At 34.8% G+C, this 9,674-nt stretch overlaps 1 long non-coding RNA gene across 2 annotated transcripts; it reads right to left on the bottom strand.

Moving 5' to 3' along the window:
• Nucleotides 1-2,914: 2,914 nt before the first annotated feature.
• Nucleotides 2,915-6,044, bottom strand: LOC112492617 (uncharacterized). Of its 2 annotated transcripts, XR_007243161.2 has the most exons (5): nt 5,632-6,044; nt 5,473-5,530; nt 5,188-5,323; nt 4,603-4,767; nt 2,915-3,135 (listed from the first exon to the last, which is right to left on the bottom strand). It is a non-coding gene; the product is annotated as an uncharacterized LOC112492617 (long non-coding RNA). The 2 variants fall into 2 exon arrangements; XR_007243160.2 differs by lacking the exon at nt 2,915-3,135 and having other exon boundaries at nt 4,518-4,767.
• Between the last annotated feature and the right edge of the window lie 3,630 nt (nt 6,045-9,674).

Raw genomic sequence — 9,674 nt, 5'->3', positions numbered from 1 at the left:
TCTATACGAACATGTTTCATGCGTGATGAAGCTTGGAGTTTGCACACACATAGGTAGCACTTAAGTTGTCACAATAGCTTGTGGGAACAATGCTGGAGTTGACACCAAGCTCATGAAGGAGAGAATCAAGCCAGCGAAGTTCAGAAACAGTGTGAGCAGCGGATCGATCCTCTGCTTCAGTGGGCGACCGAGAAACTGCTTTTTGCTTCTTTGAGGACCATGAAATCGGGTTCTTTCTGAGAAACACTATATATGCCGTGGTTGATGTGCTGTCGTCTTTGTTGCCGGCCCAATCAGCATCGGAGAACGCATGAAGATTCAGATGAGAATTTTTATGAAGTACTAAGCCATGATATTGAGTTCCATTGAGATAACGGAGAAGACATTTAGCCCCAGCCCAATGAACTTGAGTTGGACAGCCCATAAACTGTGATAGTTTATTAACACTATATGCAATGTCCGGCCTTGTTATCAACAAATATTGTAAGAAACCAATAAGTTTCCAGTACTCAGTTGGAGAGTCAAGCAACTTGCCATCATGAACAGATAAGCTAGTTTTCACAGCCATAGGAGTCAAATATGGTTTGGAGTTAAGCATTTTCATAAAAACCAAGAGATCAGTTATATATTTCCGTTTTGATAAGACGACTCCTATAGAAATGGGAAGACCTTAAATCCCAAGAAAAGAATGCAAGGACCCAAGATCTTTAAGAGAGAACTTATTTGACAAAGCCTTAACAAAGTCAAAAAGAAAAGTTTTAGTTGTTTTCTGTCAAAATTATGTCATCAACATAAACAAGTAAATAGAGAATGAGTCTTTAGTTGCGATAGATAAATAGAGAGGTATCTTCATAAGAGTTTTTGAAACCAAATTTAATGAGAAACTCCTTGAGGCCCATATACCATGCACGGGGAGCCTGTTTAAGGCTATAGATAGCTTTGTTTAGCTGGCATACATGGTTAGGCTTGGACTGATCAATAAACCCAGTGGGTTGAGTCATGAACACCTTTTTCTTGAAGTACAACATTGAGAAAGGCGTTATTAATATCAAGTTGCTAAAGGGGTCAATTATGGGAGAGTACAAGGTAGATGATAGTGCGTACTGTAGCGGGCTTTACAACAGAACTGAAGGCGTCGAAATAATCAATCCATGATTGTTAATGAAAGCCTTTGGCAACGAGACAAGCCTTGTGTTTCTGAAAAGAACCATCAGAGTTCTATTTTGTGTGGAAAACCCACTTACAGTCGATTAGATTTTGAATAGAGGCAAGTGGAACAAGCATCCAGGTATTGTTCTTGAGCAAGGCTTGATATTCATTGTTCATGGCATCTCTCCAAGTAGGAATTTCCAAAGCTTGTTTTGCTGTTTTCAGCTCACTGATGGTGGTTATGGAAGCAGCATAAAAATCAGGTAGCCACTACAAGAAATTTGTCTTTTACTGACAAAACAATATTGCCGGCAAAAATACAAAATTCATCGATAAATGTTTTATCGACAAAAATAAATTCATCGCCCATGTCGTCGCCTATGCCTCCTTTGCAATTGTATTTACCGCAGAATTTTTAATTTTTACCGGCTAAAACTTTTGCCGACAAAAATTTATTTTTCTTGCCAAAAACTATTTCTATCGAATGTAAAATTGTCGATAAAAGGTTTTGGCGACAAGATATAGCATATGGAAAAGTATTTTTATAATGGTGAAAATATAACTAGCAACGAAATTATTTTGTCAGCAATACATAATTTGCGGACAAAATACAATTCATCGACAAAGAAATTTTAGCAACAAAACAATTTAGTGGGCGACAATAAGTTTTCCATCAAAATTTATTCGTTGGCAATGGTGATTTTAGCGACAAATAAGATACATCGGCAAAAGTTTTTAGCAACAAAACTGTTTTGGTCGGAAATAATTAAATTTCCATCAAGAATGCAATTCATCCGAAAAGGCTGTTTTAGTGACGAAAGTGCTTTGATTGTAAATGCCTTTTCATGATAAAATTTTCGATGGTATATATATATTTTTTACCAACAATGCTTTTGTCGACAAAGGCTTTTCCAAATATATATATATATATATATTTTTTAAATTTTAATAGAGTGATAGAGAAAGAAATGACAGTAGTAGAGAGAAATGACGGTAATAGACAGTAGCATGCACAATGACAGCAGTGGAAAATGGCAGACAACATAAGTAGAGAGAAAATAGTACCAGCAGCAGGAGAAAAAAACAAAGAGGCAGAATAAGAAACAATCCAATAATCAAGCATGATAATGACAAAGAACTAAACAGAATAAGGAGCTCCACGTGTCAACTAATCAAGTAGCACTACACTTCACAAAGTAAGCAGCACTAGTTTTCTCTTTGTCTTCAACACACCACAAAATGCAACAGAGAGAACAGAGTAGAGAATGAGTGAGATTCAGTGGCTTTGTAGGTCTCCAACATTTAGTAACATAAGTCCTTAAAACAAGGATCTGCCTACCATATGGTGCTTCAGGATAGAAGCATTAAAAAAGAGGAGAGTAGACAACCTGACTTTTGACTTGAAGAAAGGTGGAAATGGGGTAATATGATTATTATGGTATAGTTAAAATGGTAAAGTTTTGGCAGGACCTTATCCACATTCTCACCAAAATCATGGTTACCATGAGGTATACCACCATAAGATCAATGTTTTTATGTACACATGATAATATTTTCAGAAACCTTAAAAATATTTGTTGAGAAGCTCAAAAAAACACACCCACAACCGGTCATTATGATCCACCCAGAAAATTGCCTCCTTTGTCACATAGACGAAAAAAACAAAGTGCACCAAAAAGGGAAGAAAGAGATAAAAATAAATAAACAAATTAAAAAAAAAAAAAGTATGAGAACAAACATGTCCCTTAAGGATGGTGAAGGATGACTCAGGAGGATTATAATCCTATTTTTATTTAAGCTTTTAAAAATATAGTGACATCTAGCTACTAAAACAATCCACATTTCCACTTTTCCCTTTCTAACACTAATATAACAGATAGTTACATTGCTATGAACAATTCTTAAATTGCGGCAATCTTGAATCAAAATGTATTCCAATACAATTACTTCCACAACCACTTCTTCGGTGCTTTTATGCTTAACCAACTGAAAAAAATATAATTCCTATGTTAGTGGTTCCATCAAACAAATGCTAACAAACTGCATGATGCCGGTGCATATTGCAACAAAGGCACCTTACATAAAATTGGGAATTAGCTTTGACATTTTATGATCAAGTAAAAAAATCTCAATAGAGGAATTAGCCAATCATATGGCAACAGGAGAACAAGCTGAATATAAATTATATATATATATATATATATATATATATATCGGAGAACCAACACCAACAACATGAAGAAGCCACCAAGACCCCTTTATCTCAAATAAATGCCCATCATACGTTTTACAATGCATATGTATGAGATTGACATAGTGAATTACATGTAGAAAAGGAGCTTGTCAAATCTCAGTTGATTAGTATGAAAGCTCTTTATAACTTTGAACCAATGTAGGTTGTCTAAATCTACATATACCATAGTACCATCGTGACTCTTTAAAGGTGCCAAAACATGGATCTGCTTCTTAGTAGTGTCAGATGGCAGAATCCATTTTACTGATAACAAGTACATTTGCCAATAAGTATATATTTCTGTATAAATACTTGATGCCATATTAGACTTAAGAAAATTTGTTGGGTTACATAGATTCTTGTGACACATTAATACCGCCAAAAAAGTAGCCGACAAGGTTTATTAAGTCTATATACATAGGTTTTCTTAGAACACTTATTTAGCCTTGATTTAAACCGGAATTAACCTCAACTCTGTATCATACCATGGTACTTATCCATAATTAAACTTTATTTTAGGCCTTAACTTTGTATTTGTTTAGACTAATGAAGTTAAGGACAGAATGGTGGATTAAAGTTATCAGGAAAATGATATTACAAGGGATAAACAAAGGGACTTTCTCTTTTGGCTTTATCTTTGCAAGTTAACATATATATATATATATATATATATATATATATGTATATGTGTATATATATAACCACACATTGATCCGCATAAGACAAAGTTTTTCTAAGATCCACTAAATTCCTCTGTTTCTATTTGATTGAATAGGTTTAATGTTGTTACTTTAAAAAAAAAAAAAAAAAAAAAAAAAAAAGGGAAAAAAGAAAAATTTTGACCATGAAATTAATCATGTAATCTATATCTCTATTCTTCAGTAGTTAACAGATAAGAGCAATTCTTAATGTTTCTTGCACTGGCAAAATGTGGATTTGAATTTGAATGTTAAGTCAATTACCTAATGATTAGATGTATGTATATTAATGTGCTTTATTATTATGTATTTTTGTTATATGTCACTATATTTGATATTTTATTCTCCTAATGGATGGTATTCATTTATTATGACATATACACGATTATCATCAGCTGAAAATACTGGTGTTGGACCATGCAAAATTTAATAGCTGATCAACAAGGTAGCATTTTTTTTTTATAGATAATATGGAATTATAATATCTTATACATAAAAACAAGTCAAGCAACTACAACTCACTCTCTCTAAACAACATAACTCTTCCAACTTCATCACATGTGACACTAGCCAGCTACCAACAACAGCCACAACCGAGATACTACTTGTGCATAAACTTCCACCGGAGCTTTAGACTTATATATATCAAGAGACTAAAGCCCCAACGTATTCTAACACCACTAGATTCTGCAGAAAGAAAAATAAAGCCTTTACCACCAATATCAACATCACATCTATATGCAGAGTTGGTTATACAGATATAAAAAATATGAAAGCTTTCTTATGTGGTTATACAGAGTTGGTTATACAGCGAACACAAAGTTGCACCCAAATAAAGAAAGTTATACAGCGAACACAAAGTTGCACCCAAATAAAGAAAGCTTTCTTAAAACTATGAAAGGATGTAATAGAATGTACCGCAAGCAGAGAGGTACCTCACTAGTAGACATGAAGATATCAAAAAGAGTAATGTACTTAAATTGTACAATACACTAACATCTGTATATGCTAAAGATCTACTGAAAACCGAAATTAGCTAAAAAAAAAAATATATATATATATATATATATATATAAAATAAAATTATATTTTGAAGAAATGACTAACCTGACTGAATTGAAACTCCAACCTTCAATTACCAATCAAACGCTTTTCAGTGCCAAACCTCCTTTTGAACCAAATATATATTATGATAAACAAATTAAACAAATAAACAATAGAAATTCGCAGACCGAAGTATTATCTGCAAATATTACGCAAACCCAGAAGAAATCAAAAGCTATTCATAAAATATTCAGCAAAAAAGAAAGAAAGGCACCCAAAATTCCAAAAACCCAAAATTGGGTGGACACTTTTGAAAAAACAATGATGAAAATACAGAACAACACCGACCTGCAGAATGTCAACAACCAGATCGGCGACCAGAACAGCAACAACCGGCGACCAGCGCCTGCAAAAAAAAAAAAAAAATCAAAGAGAAATTCAAAGAGGAGGAAAAAAGAAAAAAAAAAAAAAAAAAAAAAAAAAGGGGGGGTTTGCTTCAATAAAAACCCCATTTTGACTTGCTTCAAAGCGACTGTTTTGACTTGCTTGGACCCAATTTTTGAAGGACGAAATTCGGTTTGCGGTGGAGGATCTTGACAGAAGAAAACAAAAAACAAAAAAAAAAAAAAAAAAGAGTAAGGAGAAGGAGATGCAACGGATATAGAGGGAAAAATAATGGACTCATTAGTTGTTGTTGTTGTTGTTTTTTTTTTTTTTTTTTTTTTTTTTTTTTTTTTTTTCATTTCAAGACTGGCGGGACCGTGTGGCGGGATATGGGGCGCCAAAGTGTTTCACTATTGCCGACGAATTGTCAAAATTCTCGCCAAAGTTCCAACTATTTACCGTCAATTTTATTAGTTTGTTCGGCAATACTAATTTTTCCGAGGACAATATATTTCGTCGGCAAAAGTTGAATAGTATTTTTCCCTGCTCAGTCTTTTATAAATACATCCAAAGGAATAAAAAAGCAACACCTTTACTACGTAAATAAAATATAAATGCCATCAACAAATGTTTATTAATATTTAATATATCAAATGTAATAAATATATGTGCTCTTCACCTTTAGAATGTAACATAGAATGCAAAATTAATTGTAAACTAAGGTAAAATGTAACTTATATAAATGTTGGATCAATTCAATTTATATCTTACGAATTATGAAATAATACTACTACTAATAAAAACAATAATATCAATACTATATAAATGGTTTTATATAATTATAATACTAACTGCTAAGTAGCACATTTAATTTTTTTAACATAAATCATTTACATATTCATGTCATAAAAAACCCAAACCGGAAATAGAAAAAAGAAATATATGAAATTTTTTCCAAAAACTACGTTTTTCCCAAATGTTTATTCCATTACCAATAAAAAAATAAAGTCTTTAGAATGTAACAATTATTTTTAAGTTAAGGTATAAACTAACTTACATGTATACTCTTTAATTTAATTTGTATCTTACAAACTCTAAAACACTACTACTAATAATAATAATAAATATATATGTGAGTGTGTGTGTGTGTGTGTGTGTGTGTGTGTGTGTGTGTGTGTGTGTGTGTGTGTAGTTATATATAATTATAATATTAGCTAATAAATATTGGATTGAATTTGTTTTTAGCATAAAAATTTTGTACATATATGTCAAAAAAACCATGTGTAGAAGATGAAATAATTAAATATATAAGATTTTTCTCAAACTACATTTTTTGAAATAAAAATGCCCAACTTTTGCCAACAAAACCATTAAATTTCATTGGCAAAAGTGACATTTGCCAAGGAAATTTTTAATTTTGCTGGTAAAAGTTTGTCCCATCACACAAACAGTAAGGTACATAGAAGGTGACAAATTAAATGTGAATTACGATAAAAAATAATTTATATTAATTACCAAAAAATAAGATACATAGATTTGTTAAGGAATAATAATAATAATAATTCAAAACTATACATGTGACAGCTCAGACCATCCGTGTCCAATATTGACCTCTTTGGGTCTGGAGAATCCTCTTACAACCTAGCCCTCAAAGTTTTGTCAAAACGTGTCGTACGGGAAAGGTATCCACACCCACTTATATGGCATGCTTCGTTTCTCTTTCCAACCGATGTGCGATTTCACAATCCTTCCCCTTGGAGCCCAACGTCCTCGCTGGCACACTGATCCGGGTACTGGCTCTGATAGCATCTGTTACAGCCCAGACTACCCGCGTCCGATATTGTCCTCTTTGGGCCTGGGGAATCCTTTTACAACCCAGCCCTTAAGGTTTTGCCAAAACGCATCGTAATGGTTAGGGGGAATCCTCTTACAACCCCTACCTATCAGTCCCACTGGCACGGGCTTCCCAGGCCCAATTACGATATTATCCGATTTGAGCCCAGCCCGCACGGTTTTACTTCCCCTCATGGGAACACGTCGTATGGGAAAGGTATCCACACCACTTATATGGCATACTTCGTTCCCCTTTCCAACCGATGTGGGATCTCACAATCCTCCCCCCTTGAGGCTTAGCGTCCTCACTAGCACACCGATCCGGGTACTGGCTCTGATACCATCTGTGACAGCCCAGACCACTCGGGTCTGATATTGTCCTCTTTGGGCCTGAAAAATCCTCTTACAACCCAGCCCTCAAGGTTTTGTCAAAATGCATCGTACGGGAAAGGTATCCACACTCACTTATATGGCATACTTCGTTCCTCTTTCCAACCGATGTGGGATCTCACAATATATCTCAGTTGGGCCTGGGAGGTCTAGGCCAGTGGGACTGGCAAGGAGGGGCTGGAAGAGGATTCCCCCTCACCACTACAACGCGTTTTGACAAAACCTTGAGGGCTGAATTGTAAGAGGATTCCCCAGGCCCAAAGAGGACATTATCGGACGTGGGTGGTTTGGGCTGTCACAGGTGGTATCAGAGCCAGTACCCGGATCGGTGTGCCAGCGAGGACGCTGGGCCCAAGGGGGAAGGATTGTGAGATCCCACATTGGTTGGAAAGGGGAACGAAGCATGCCATATAAATGGGTGTGGATGCCTTTCCCGTACGACGCGTTTTGACAAAACCTTGAGGGCTGGGTTGTAAGAGAATTCCCCAAGCCCAAAGAAGACAATATCGGACGCGGATGGTCTGGGCTGTCATATACATTTTGGGATTTTATCTTTTACCGACAATATTGTGGTGTTTGCCGTTAAGAGATATAATTTTTGCCAACTAATTTCAATTTGGTCGGTAAATGCCATAATATATCATTTGTCGACGAATTTTTTTCATTGCCAAAAGTCTAATGTTTACCAAGAAATACTTTTTTTGTTGGTAAATGTGTCTTTTGTGACAATATTATTTTTCGTCAGTAAAAGACCATTTTCTTGTAGTGAGTAGTTTAGGCTTGAATATTTGATTTAATGATCTCGTGCGCACTGCGTGTGCGAGTATTTGATGGAGGGAAGGGAACTGAAGAAGTTGGTGAAGCTGCAAGAGAGTCCCATGCAGCAGTGCTCTCTTCTCACCATGAGTCACTTGAGAATGGAGTAGATGAAGGCACGAGTGAAGGTGGCATACTTATTTTTCCATTGCTAGGAGACAGGGCAGGTGAGTTTAGAGATAAAGCTGACATAGGAGAAAGATTTTGTGTAGGAGATAAATTGTGTGGTGAGGTGGATATAGAGTGTATTGGGACACGTGAAGATTGGAAAGGAATTAATGTATGAGTGGAGGTGTGAGGATGTGATTGAATGTAAGTGGGAGGAGTTAGGGATGAATTATTCACCTTTTCTTTTTGCATAAAAGGAAAATTAGTGGGAGTAGGTAGAGTTGAATTATTGACCTTTTCTTTTTGTATAAAAGGAAACTTAGTGGGAGTAGGTAGAGTTGAATTATTGACCTTTGCTTTTTGCATAAAAAAAAAATTCATTTTCTACAAAGGTCACATGACCAGAAGAATAAAGTTTATTTGTCATGACATCCAAACATTTATATCCACTTTGATTAGATAATGGGCCAAGATACACACATGGACGAGAGAGAAGTTCAAGTTTGGATTTTGTGTAAGGCTTGAGCTAGGGAAAACATAAATAGCCAAACGTTCTGATAGAAATAAAATTTGGTGATTTTTGAAAAATAATTTCAAAAGTTGATTTATTTCCTAAAGTTGGTGTAGTTAGTCAGTTAATTAAATAAGAGGCGGTTTGAAAGGAAAATGACCAAAATTCTATAGGAATATTAGCTTGAGATAATAAGGACATGCCAGTTTCACGTATGTGCCTATGCCTATGTTTTGCATATTCATTTTGTTGTGGAGTGTGTGGTACGGTCAAAAAATGACTTATTCCATTGATTTCAAAAAAAATTTATATTTAATAAATTCACCATCATTATCTGAGTAAAAGGAAATTAATGGCAATTGAAAATATTTTTCCACAATAGTTTTAAATTTAATAAAAACAGAGGGCACATCAAATTTGTGCATAACAGGAAATAACCATGTGTACTAGAAAAATGATCCACAAAAATGACATAAAATCTAAAACCATTGTAAGAGGGAACAGATGA

This window comes from Ziziphus jujuba, chromosome 9 (assembly GCF_031755915.1).
Source record: "Ziziphus jujuba cultivar Dongzao chromosome 9, ASM3175591v1".
In the NCBI taxonomy this organism is placed as follows: domain Eukaryota; kingdom Viridiplantae; phylum Streptophyta; class Magnoliopsida; order Rosales; family Rhamnaceae; genus Ziziphus; species Ziziphus jujuba.
Note: the sequence above shows the minus strand (reverse complement) of the source record. Positions and strands in the feature narration are given on the sequence as shown.